The sequence below is a fragment of the Lepisosteus oculatus genome, chromosome 14 (genome assembly GCF_040954835.1).
Source record: "Lepisosteus oculatus isolate fLepOcu1 chromosome 14, fLepOcu1.hap2, whole genome shotgun sequence".
NCBI lineage: Eukaryota > Metazoa > Chordata > Actinopteri > Semionotiformes > Lepisosteidae > Lepisosteus > Lepisosteus oculatus.
The window spans coordinates 52,202,625-52,215,978 of NC_090709.1; the positions used below are offsets into that span (position 1 = coordinate 52,202,625).

At 40.5% G+C, this 13,354-nt stretch overlaps 1 non-coding gene across 1 annotated transcript; it reads left to right on the forward strand.

Moving 5' to 3' along the window:
- Positions 1-3,107: 3,107 nt before the first annotated feature.
- Positions 3,108-3,220, forward strand: trnal-caa (transfer RNA leucine (anticodon CAA)). The gene is made up of 2 exons: positions 3,108-3,145; positions 3,175-3,220. It is a non-coding gene; the product is annotated as a tRNA-Leu (tRNA).
- The last annotated feature ends 10,134 nt before the right edge of the window (positions 3,221-13,354 follow it).

Consider the following 13,354-nt stretch of genomic DNA (forward strand, 5'->3'; position numbering starts at 1 on the left):
TAATAACACTAATTAGCGATTTGGTAACCGAACGATATATATTGACATATATTCTCTGTTGTGTATCTCTTTGTGTTTGCATCTCTTCGAGATTATATACAGTGCCTTGCGAAAGTATTCGGCCCCCTTGAACTTTTCAACCTTTTGCCACATTTCAGGCTTCAAACATAAAGATATAATTTTTTTATTTTATGTGAAGAATCACCAACAAGTGGGACACAATTGTGAAGTGGAACGAAATCTATTGGATTTTTAAAACTTTTTTAACTAATAAAAAAATGAAAAGTGGGGCGTGCAAAATTATTCGGCCCCTTTACAGCAAACTCACTCCAGAAGTTCAGCGAGGATCTCTGAATGATCCAATGTTGTCCTAAATGACTGATGGTGATAAATAGAATCCACCTGTGTGTAATCAAGTCTCTGTATAAATGCACCTGCTCTGTGATAGTCTCAAGGTTCTGTTGAAAGCGCAGAGAGCATCATGAAGACCAAGGAACACACCAGGCAGGTCCGTAATACTGTTGTGGAGAAGTTTAAAGCTGGATTTGGATACAAAAAGATTTCCCAAGCTTCAAACATCCCAAGGAGCACTGTGCAAGCGATCATCTTGAAATGGAAGGAGTATCAGACCACTGCAAATCTACCAAGACCTGGCCGTCCCTCTAAACTTTCAGCTCAGACAAGGAGAAGACTGATCAGAGATGCAGCCAAGAGGCCCATGATCACTCTGGATGAACTGCAGAGAACTACAGCTGAGGTGGGAGAGTCTGTCCATAGGACAACAATCAGTCTTACACTGCACAAATCTGGCCTTTATGGAAGAGTGGCAAGAAGAAAGCCATTTCTCAAAGATATCCATAAAAAGTCTCGTCTAACGTTTGCCACAAGCCACCTGGGAGACACCCCAAACATGTGGAAGAAGGTGCTCTGGTCAGATGAAACCAAAATCGCAACTTTTTGGCCACAATGCAAAATGATATGTTTGGCGTAAAAGCAACACAGCTCATCACCCTCAACACACCATCCCCACTGTCAAACATGGTGGTGGCAGCATCATGGTTTGGGCCTGCTTTTCTTCAGCAGGGACAGGGAAGATGGTTAAAATTGAGGGGAAGATGGATGCAGCCAAATACAGGACCATTCTGGATGAAAACCTGTTGGAGTCTGCAAAAGACCTGAAACTGGGACGGAGATTTATCTTCCAACAAGACAATGATCCCAAACATACAGCAAAATCTACAAAGGAATGGTTCACAAATAAACGTATCCAGGTGTTTGAATGGCCAAGTCAAAGTCCAGACCTGAATCCAATCGAGAATCTGTGGAAAGAGCTGAAAACTGCTGTTCACAAACGCTCTCCATCCAACCTCACTGAGCTCGAGCTGTTTTGCAAGGAAGAATGGGCAAGAATTTCAGTCTCTCGATGTGCAAAACTGATAGAGACATACCCCAAGCGACTTGCAGCTGTAATCGCAGCAAAAGGTGGCTCTACAAAGTATTAACGCAAGGGGGCCGAATAATTTTGCACGCCCCACTTTTCATTTTTTTATTAGTTAAAAAGGTTTCAAAAATCCAATAGATTTCGTTCCACTTCACAATTGTGTCCCACTTGTTGGTGATTCTTCACATAAAATAAAAAATTTATATCTTTATGTTTGAAGCCTGAAATGTGGCAAAAGGTTGAAAAGTTCAAGGGGGCCGAATACTTTCGCAAGGCACTGTACCTTGTATATTGATAACCCTCACAGTAAGGTCTGCCGCTTGTATCCAGGCAGACTGGTATATTTTTGGTGCACAATTTATATTAATCACTGTATCTCGTGTATTGAACCCGTGTGTGTGCGTTGTTAGTTGTTCTGACGATTGATTTTCTAAAAGCCACAACGAACCACCTCGTGATTACTGCCTCAGTCTCAGTAATTGTCTCAGTAAACCCATCAAACCTCTACACAGCTAAGGAAGAGTAGCTCGGAAAATACCCAACTCAACAAGCGAGTGCGTTGGTTGCTCTTGCTCTTAATGCAAGGAGCTGTTTTTTTTTGCATTAATTATTATTAACCAGAAACAGCTGCACAACTGGTCGCATTTGTGATTGTCACTTCTCTGCTTCAGCAAGGTCAATAAAAGACTCTGAAAGTAGTAGAGAAAAACTGAATTAAAATCATATTAGCAATTCTGAGCGATATCTGCATACAGGCAATCCAAAAAGAACGTTGAAATCTTTGAATATCATCTCTCTATATATTGCGCTGCTTTTTACTTGGAGTAAAACTATTGGATTGAAGGGTTAAAATGTATTGTTGTTATTTGGAGAAATCAATGAACTCGTGATTTTATATGTTTTAAAAGACGGTCATGCGCACAGAAAAAAGACAGTGCTGATTATTTTTCTGGAGACGGAGCACTGATGACCTGTCCGAGCCAATTGATAAAGCCCACCCAGTGGATACTCTAGCAGAACGTGGAAGAACGTTCACCATTGTAACCAAGGCAACCACAGGAACAACATCAAGAAGCACAGTCAATTCCCCATTTAAATCTTTCGTGTAAGGTATGCCATGTGAAAGCATGAAGTAGATCCCCTGATCTCTTTTGAACATGGACAAGGTATTTTTGATGGAGCGCTATGAGAAAAGATTTAATAAGCTACTCCTGCCGATGATTCAGCATAAAGAAGTAAAAGCTTCACAAACAAAAGCAGCTCGCTACCACAGCCAATATTAAATGTACTTGGTGGCACATTACTATTTGCACTGGCTCAAAAGTGGTCTCGGCAGACGTTGTTCCCTACTTTACGTAGCGCCAAAGAGCATTTCCATTGAGAAAAAAAAAATCTTTCTTGATGTTAAACATAGAGAGCCTGCCTTTTAGAAGTTCTCCCTCTAAACACCTTGTGCAGCCTCCCGACAGACTAACAAAAAGCGCCTTTTCACCAACTCAATTTATAATACGCCCCTCAAAACTCACAACCGAATAACAATCCATCCGTATATTTGATTTCCAAGATCCATTCAAGGCAACTTGGCTCTTCGCAAGCAAATCATTTCAGGATGGAAACTTAGTTTAGTCAACTACTGGTGCATTCAGCACACCACCTGCTCTCGCTTGTCAGGGTGGCCGAGTAGTCTAAGGCGCCAGACTCAAGGACATGTGTCTTTCCAGCTGGCTTGGGTGTTCTGGTCTCCAAATGGAGGCGTGGGTTCAAATCCCACTCCTGACAGCTTCTGCTTTTAGCTCTCTTGAATTGTTCCAGTGCTACAGTGAATGACTGAAATATTAAAGCAGCAGAAGAAAGCAAGCAACTCAGTGCAATTTGTGAGTATTCTGCACTGTTAAAATGCACAGGTTTTCATACTTTTTGGAATTCGTAGCTCAAGAAGTGACTCCTGTTTCATTTTCTATTCACCAACTGGATTTGCATTCCGCCCCTCACACCTCACAACAGAATAACAAACGGCTTCATGTGCCACAGCATTCCCCTGTAGATTCGGTTTGCACTATGAATTAGGCGACCCCGAATGAAATATTTTAGTGTTGGCTCAAATGTGAGGAATTTCATGAACCCTCAAAAAGGAACGCTTGCAGAAAATGCCAGCAATTCAAAGCCTGTAGGCAGCATGAACAGACCAATTCTGCAATTTCTTTTATCGAGGGCGGTGCTTTCTGAGTCGATGGCTCTGCATTAGAAATGAGAAGTGCTGAACTCTAAACACGTTCTTGCCATAACTGCTACTCCTGCTGCTACTCCTTCGTCCTCGAAAAAAGAAAAGACAGGCATGTTTTGAGTCTCAAAATGATCTTCTGGATCCACAAGAAACATGTAAATTTGATTGATTCCGCAGTATTTTGGATGTACTGTACTTATAACTTCCATCGAAGAGAGATTTCATCAGTTGCATGAAATTGAAACTTCCGACTTTTTGTCTGGTATTGAAAATATGTTAAAAAAAAACCATAAACAATTTTCTAACAAACAACTCATGAATTATTGCCAGGATCTATATTTAGCGTTCGGTGGTGATAACACTGCTTATATTGATTGAGTAGAAATCTATGATGTATTGACAGCTTTATCTGAAGCGAGAAGTCCTAGAACGCCATCTATGAAGTTTTAGGATTCATACCAAGAAATGCCTTTTGTTTCCCACCCCAACTGCTGCTTTTGCATTACACATTATGTGAACGTTACCAGTTTTGGTAGCTTCTGGGCATGATTAAACTGAAACTGAAACTTATTATAAAATTCTTAAATCAGGACTAATTTTAATATCAAATGAAATTACTATAGAAGAAAAGGTTTAACTGAAATATGATATGCAAGCCTGAAAAATAGAACAATTCAATTTATACATATGCAGCCATTCAAAGTGCCCGGTACAGACACGTACTGGAGGTAATTGGCTACGGCGTCGCGCATTTTGGCGGAATATGACGCAAGATGACGCGGGGTACCGCGGTACGTGATTGGTTGACCGACAGGGGCACTCTTGGTCTGTTGGTCTGTCGTAGAAAAATTTACTGTAAATGTCTTTACTGTGCCCGTTGTAGTATTGAATATTCATATGGAATTTTACCACTGAAGGGAAATCTTAATAGCTGAGCATAAAAAGAATAGGAGCATACTGTAAGGCGTGTGAAGGCCATAAACAATATTAATTTTGGAACATAAACATACAGTATATGGCTGGTCTCGGTTCTTTAAAGAAAACATACACGAAACATGGTTTCATTATGACCAGAATCGGTCTTGAGATATTTTTAACTTGATTTACAGTATTTGAGAGGTATGTCTTGACACCGATACTACGTAAATACTGCTCACGTATATGTTTCTAGGTTTATATTATGCATTTCATACGGTCAAATTACTTTTGAGCATCTGATAAGAAGCGCGAAACGGTATGCCCAGGGCGTTTTAGTTTCGTTTTGTGCGGGGACTCTGCTTTAACTATATCGCCGTGGATTGATTAGAGATATCAAGTACATACAAGTCATTTTTTAAATGTTGTAGTTCGTCTTGTAAAAATGTTACGAGTACATCACCTGTGAACAATTGCACAGGTTCTGTTTCCATATTGCGGATTTTGGTTACGTAATATTATTTTCTAATTTCACGTTGTGAATATATGATTTGGGCAAACAGAGCCGCAAAGAAGTACATTATGGGTTGTTTTTTTTTTTTTGCAGTTTTATCTAGAACAAGCGATGCTTAAACCTTTGTCTGATTCTTGTGAAACTATCCACACGAGAGTTACCTAGGAGTTGACATCAGTGATGTCACTGATAGGATGTTTCTAAAAATCCATCCACTGTAAAACGTCTTCTCCAGTTGTCCTGCATATGTATTTGCTAATGAAGCTGTGTGTTCTGAGCCTGGTTCTCTACATTTCTGTATGAACCAGCTTAGAGGGCTAAAGCCAGCCTGTGTTTAAATTGAGTGTAAGGTAATTTATGCTTCTAAAGTCATGGTCAGCATTTATTATTGTACTGTGCTGTAAACTTGTTCTGTGCCTAATTACATTATTTTATAGCTTTATCAAATCTGTACATTGTCGATAATTTTTCTGTAGTGCTTTTTCAGCCCTCAGCATGTGACTGCGCTGGCAGCGCTGTGGGTTAGTTTGCTGATTCCCATGTTATATGGTCTGTGATTGAATCCCATGTAACTATGACTTTATTTTTTAACAAATATTTCTTTGAAAAAATGAAATGTTTCCCTTGGTCAGAGATTAAATAAAACCTCACTCGCACCAAACAAATTTATATTTCTAAATATCACAACATGATCGAATTTAAGTATTTTTAATAACAATGAATAGTCACCTATGCGTTACAAAGTAAACATTTATATTGATTTGAATCGCGTTTTGATTTAAGTCGTAAACGCGTGTTTAAATATATGTGTTTAAAGGCGATATACTGTATAAAAGCACTGATTCTTATGGAATGTGTTCCGCCGGGGATTCAAAAAATTTATTTTTTTTAATCGCGTATCTTAGGAAAATCTCAGTATTACTTTGTTCATGCACAAACAGTGGCATGTTACATTTTTAATTTGGGTGTCTCCTCTTGCCAGAAAGCTCTAAATTGCATTTTGAGTGCGGGTTTTTGACTTTTTCTAAATTGCAACCCATAAATAAACTGCGACACTTTAAACTGCGACACTTATCATTCAACCAGAGCTCGAAATACCACAAGGACCCTCAAGAGCACAGCAAAGACTGTATTAAAAGACTGTATCACACCTAAAGAAGACTATTTTAAATTTCTTGGCGCAGTTCATTGTGCAATTAACCCTTGTATGTGCTGTCCGCGCTCAAAATGCAATTTAAAAAAAGTCAAAAACCGCGCTCAAAATGCAATTTAGAGCTTTCTGGGAAGAGGAGACACCCAAATTAATAATGTAACATGCCACTGTTTGTGCATGAACAGGGTTATACTGCTATTCCCTTTGATACCCGATTAAAAAAAAAATAAAAAATGTTTTGAATCCCCGGCGGAACCAGGCATCCATATGAATCAAGTAACAGGTTTATTCAATGCTGAAAAAAAGAAGAAAGAAAACACATTCCATAAGAATTGACTGAGCTCCGCTCTGTACCACGCAATGATCCCCCCAGAGTCTCAGTCCCGGGTTATTTGGGTTTTTAGACAGAGGGTAAAAAACTCTCTCTCTGGCTTGACCTCCCCCTCCCTGTGTATTGTCTGTTTTTTTGTTAACAAGGCTCGCCAGCTAATATGAATCGAAACCTGTCTTTCTAGCTTTTAAAGTCGTGCGAAGTGTAAGCCACAATTCAAATAGAGAAAAAAGAGCTGACTGGCAAGATTTAAGATGTGGCTGTCAATGTTGGATTAAAAAAAACACATTGCCAGACGTTTGTTGCATTGCTTGAAAAATAACTTTATTTCGAGAGACTGGATAAGTATTTCAAGTGTTTTTTTTAACTTCCTGAAAAACAACTAATAATTTAACTATATGTGCAAACGTTTTATGATAAGTCACTGTTGTGAATGTCTGTGGACATGTGCTGGCTGGACAGTAGGCTCTACTGTACACAGAGAGGGGCGGGAGGAGTGGACAAGCCGGTACATACTCTTAGAGTTTGATTAATAGGGAATATAATACAAACGTTGTTTGGTGTTAATGTGTTGTTAAGTGTGAATTTGTACCTGTTTCCCTGAGGTCTGGCTTTTTTTCTGGAAAACCATAACTCTGGTCTTGTCCAGATTGACTGTCGGCGCCCAGGTCTGACAGTGCTGCTCCAGCAGCGCCAGGTTCTGGCGCAGCCTCTGTTCTGTGGGCGACAGCGGGACCAGGTCGTCTGCAAAGAGCAGGAACTCGATTTCCATAATTAATGCAGATCAGTAAATCAAGGGACAAAACAATTATTGCGCCCGGCTCCTCAATGGGCTTTGACGTGCTAATGCGTTGGTTTAACAGTCCGGGTGTGGCAAGCCTCTAATGTCTCCAGACTTCGGCAAGAGGCACCCACCTTTCATTGGAAGCCAATGAACATTCTAGCCGTACATGTGAATATAGCATAAATACACAAAGGGATTGGGTGAGCTCCCATCACAAAAAAAACTGCGAACCTGCCTTACAGCTACCACAGTACAGTATGGAGACCAAGACCTTTTACGGGAAGAGACGGGGTGCTTCTGCCGCCCCAGCTTCCAAAGAGCGAAGGGTAAGCAAATACAGCAGACTTCATCTGAAATACGTTATTACAGCGTATATTACAAGGTATTATTGCCGTTTTGAATTTTAAATTCAATTATAATTATTTCTTTGTAGCCTGTTCTTCAAGAAAACACCGCACGGGCGAAACGATCTACCACCAGGACAGTAAAAAAGAAAGCGGTAAGACGGAAAAAAAGAAAAGTTTATTTTGACTTCTGTTCCGCGACTGATGAATACTACTGTGTGACTTTATTTCTTACATGAATTATGTTATTTTGCCACAGGCCGTGGGTCTCTGCTCTCGGCCACTGGCCAGGGTGCCAACCTGTAGAAGCAGCACCTGTGTGGAGACATTTCGGCAGCAGCGGGAGCAGTACGACGCATTACTGGGGAGGACTGGGAGGCTAGAGACACTCCTGAAAATGCAGAGGAAGGAGACAGTATGTTCCAGCAGTCAAACAGTTGAGCAGCTGTCTCTCGAAAAGTGCCTCTCCCCGCCGCGCAGGTTGCAATGCCTGGCGGAAGCTCTGCCCCCCGCAGAGCACACACCGCCTCAGTACACTCCATCCCGGCCTCTCCGTTCACCACCGCATGGGAATTGGTTGATGCTGTCCCCGTCGTCTATCTCCCCCCAGGAAGCACAGCAGAAGTCACAGACGCCAGTGGGAAAAATAATTCTCCCAGATGTCCAACTGCTACCCATCACTCTGGAGATGGAGGGAGGGTTGTACTTGCAGTGCATCGGCATAGACGGGAAAACAAGAGCCGACCGCTACGCCACCCTCATGTTTCGAAATCTTGTGACTTTTGAAATTTACTGGGGGTGGACCACGTCTGTAAATTTTGATGGGTCCAGAGGCAAAAGTGCCTTGCCTTGCAATCTCCGGGAAACCATTAGTAGCATGGTGAATCGGAGATTCTCAACCCTTACTTTGTGCGACTGGAAAATAATTCGTGATCGGATCAACGAAATGCTTCGTAGAAAGAGGTGCTCTTTTCCTCTCGTCTAACAGTCTGTCCACAAACACAACATTCCTGTTAGACAAGAGGAATGTAAAAAAACAATTACTTTTGTCAATGGAAACCTGTGTGTGTGTGTCTCTCTCTGCTGGATGTCCCTCTCACTCTCTGCTGAATGAATAAAAGCATTTTTATTAAAAACGCGTTTGCGTTTGTCTGGTATTTACTTTTGTCCCTTTTAACTGTTTTTCCCATCTACGTTTTTGCTTTGAGATGCCACTTTTAAAGGTGATATGTAAAATAATGTTTTTTATTATTGTTATAGAGAAACATGATCAGATTTTCCCTGGTTCAGAAAAAAAAGATCTAAAGTGCTACATCTAACTTTCTTAATTCAATGTATTTAAAGCAGTGAACTACTGTAGATGTAACATAACACTCAGAAATACAATCGAGAATAGTTTTGTGGTGTTTGTTTAGATGAAATGTTCCTAAAACGTATAACGTAACAAAATTAAAGACGATTAAAATCTGTAATCTTTCCACTTGTACTGTATGTCATCGGAAAGTTTCTGCTTTGTGTAAGGATGGTATCAAAAAGTAATCTTAAGTGGTGAGAAAGCTGTGCTCAATGTATTTAAGGGACTTAAAAGTAAAAGGAGATGCTTCATATTGCTTGACTAATTTTAAAAACTAAGTTATAAATGCAGACGCTCCCTCGGTGCCACGCCGGGTGTAAAGATCAAAATATACATTCGTCCCGGGCAGAGGCCGAAGAGCCCGGCTGGGGTGCGTGGGGAAGAGCAGGACAGGAGTGAAAGTGGTCAGGGCGGGGTTAAGGAAGGCGTACAGTCTGGGCAGGTATAGATTACACTTTTCTAAAACGTATTTGAAAAATAAAAACGATTACAATCTAATCCTTCCACGTTTGATCCCAAAATCCCAAGAAAAATAAATCTAAACGGGTAGAAAGCTATGCTGAAAGTTTATTAAGATACTTAGAAGACAAAGATACTGTATCAATTTATGTTGCATTAGTCTGATTATGATTAAAAAAACACATAATAAAAAATGAGTTTGCGATTTATATCAAAACACGATTTAAATCAATATAAATGTTTATATTGTAACGCATACTGTCCAGCCTCCATTTCTCTATAAAAATTTACTCTATTACACACACACACACAATAGAAGCAGGAAGCAGAAGCAGGGACCGTTATCAGAAGGGAAGAAGGTGACTATTCATCATTATCAAAAATGACTTGGAATCGATCATGTTGTGATATTTTGAAATATAAAAGTCAATTGATTGTCCATAATATTGCTATTCTATTTTTTCGAAGAAATGTTTGTTAAAAGAAAAGTCCAGCACCAGCTGGATTTGAACACACAGCCCGTGAGTTGGTAATCGAGCACGTAGACCAGTGGGCTACAAGGGAATTCACATGAAGAGAGAGGCGAAACAGCCCTACGCAGCCCTGTCGCAGTACACGGATATAATCATATCGTTATTAATTTCTTTAGATACGCGATTCCATATTATATTCCCTTTTAATTAAATTCTAAAAGTATGCTTGTTGACTCCGGTATCACGTTAGTTAAAGACTTCGATGCTTAAAATGTTTAGGGAGAAATGGAATACTGGTGTGTATGTTTTCTTTAAAGTACCGAGACCAGCCATATACTGTATGTTTAAGTTCCAAAATGAATATCGTTTATGGCCTTCACACGCTTTGCAGTATGCTCCTATTCTTTTTATGCTCAGGCACTAAGATTTCCCTTCAGTGGTAAAATTCCATATAAATATTCAATACTTAAACGGGCACAGTTAAGACATTAAATATACATATACATACTGTATACAGTACAGTTTGCATACGGTGATATGTTTATGCTCCTAAATCAATCTCTTTTATGAGCATGTGAAAGGCATGGTGAATCGATTCTCATAAATTACTGTACTTTGCATGATTGGAAACAAATGCGTGATTGCGAAATGCTGTGGTGTTACTTTTACAAAGACGGTCAATGAAAAAATGAATGTGGACCAGGGCAATACTTTTGAGTTTACACTTACAGCTTGTCCAAGGTCATTCATTATTAATACTATTAGTAATATCTTCGTTAAAGACTTTGATGGCGACAGCTCAAACACGAGAGGTTGAGCTTTATTAGCTCCACCTTGCGGAAATTCCGGATACTATTATTTTGCTTGCCGTATTATAGGAGAATTTACGGTAACTAGCGGTATTTACCGGTAACTCGCGGTAGACTGCATACAGCGCACCGGAAAATAATGCGGTATCGCCCTCGCATTTTGAATGGCTGCATCTGTATGTGTAGCAATCTCTCTCTCTCCTTCTCTTCCTGGTGATCTGAAGGGCAGGACTTTGTCCTCTTAGTGGCTCTTGATAAAATATTTACTGGGTTCAGTTAATGATTAGGATGGTTTTGACCATCATGGCCTCAGAGATGTTCTTGATTTTGCCTGTAACAGATGAGGAAAGGAATTCTAGTTCGCACAAGCAACAGGAACATTATTAAAGTGTAGCTCGGGGTGAGGAGTGTCAGACTGTCCTTAGACCTTGATCTAGCAGTGGTTTAGCACTGTGAAATATTTTGCAGGGCCTTTTCCATTCAGAGAAACAGACTGTTTTGTCTCAGCTAGTATCCTCCCTGAGTGCTGCTGTGAACGGTGTGTTAAGGGACTTTTGGGAGTCAGGGCTCTGATGGGACTGAGCTGTTTCTATTTTTAATTTTTCTGTGTGTAGGGCAGTATGCTGCACTGGGTTAAAACAACTGCATCATGTCATGTTGTTGATATAGTATGTCTCCAGCTATAGATAAAGACTTGAGACACGCCATTCCCGGTACTGAGCAGTCAGGCTCTGTCCTCACTGGTATTTACAGAACACTGCATGGTCAGTTTCTGGGAATGAGATAATCTTGTCTATATGGCCAGGTTAACACCCCACTGGTTGACTGGATAAGGCCAAAGTAAACAGCTGTTATTGAAATACTGTATATTACTACAGGGCCTGTATCTATCGCCATTTAAAAAAACTTCAGCATCATAGTTTCTGAAGCTGGTTTAAAAAGCAGGTAAGTTTCCACACCACTGGGTGGACTTATATGACAGTTTACTACATTCAATATTACAGTACTACAGTAAAATGTACAGTCTATTCTATACAGGGATCTGTACGAACACCATCCCTGGCCATTAGACTGACCACAGCATCCAGATTCTACAGCTGAGATAACAGCACTAACTATTCCTCCGTAGTGGGTTTTTATCACTTCAGTTAGCAGTGACCATGACAATAAGGCTGAGCTTCACCTCTGAAATTATTACAGTAGTACTGAGGTGTTAACTATTTTAATTAGCAGTCCAGGACAGCTTAAACTTTCACTTTATCCTGTCTGTCCGTTATTTCTAACGGCCCAGGTCTCAGCTCAGATAGCTTAGCTTACCCAGCACCTGAGACCCCAGAGTCTCCTTTCCATTACAGATGAGTCAGAGCGGTTCTCAGGTGAGACTCACTACAGCACCAACACCCACCTGAACAATCCAGTCACACTGAAAACCTGCAGGCATTAATATGTGGACCTACACAATTCACAGGAATAGGAGACTCACTTGCTGAAAGAAAACTCCATACTGTTATGCCACGGCCCCGGAGGACTCATCATTCCACCTCACATTCCAACACAGTTCCTGTTCCCTGTCCGCCGGTTCCGACCCGGCCTTCGTGGTTTTAACTTCGTGTTTTGATGGATCTCCTGGTTTTGGACTTTCTCGTGTGTTTTGGATACTCTAAGGATTACTCTTTGGGATTGTTCGCCTCGGCCACACCTCCCCCGTGCACCAGCGCACCTTGGACACGCCCCCTTGTCTTCAGCCCCGTATTCCTGCATGACGTTTCCCCAGTGTTTCCCCACTCCGTCGGACTGTGTCGTCCGCATAGGGTCCGGAAAGAACTGTTTGTTACATAGGAGTCAGGACTCTGACGGGAGTTAGCTGATTGCAATTGTAATTTAAGTATTTTTCTGTGTAAAGAAATGTACGCTACACAGGGTTAAAAAAATTACATCATGTCAGACAGGAGGTATGCTAGAGGTAACAGAAGAGACGAGACTGGCTGTTGGTGATACAGTATGTCTCCAGGTACAGATAAAGATTTGAGACACACCTTTCCCTGTATAGAGCAGTCAGACATTGCCCTCATTGGTGGTTATAGAGCACTGTGTGGTTGGTTTCTGAGAATAAGATAATCTTGTCTGTATGGACAGGATAAAGTCAAAGTAAACTGACATATTTTGTGTACTGCACATTTCTACGGGGCCTATCTCTATAGACATTTCCACAGTATCTCCAAACTTCCTCCTCATCACTGGGCAAGGGTGCTACACTAGTTTAACCCATCAATCCCAATCCAACAATATTTAGACAGGTTTATGAGCTGCACCTCAGACCCTTTAATATAACCAGATTATGTGAGTTGTCTCAATTGCAGGTGTTTTATGGAAACAATTCAATTAACATACAAAGTAGTCTAAAACCTGTTCTGATTAACTGTTTAGTGCTTATATTTCAAAGTTTTATATTAGAAAAATGTAGTAGTCTATATAGGAAGTTTTCTTTCTTTGGGATTTCCGCGAATAGTTTATCAGTATGAAAAGTTGAAAGTGAAAGGAAGGATAGTTACT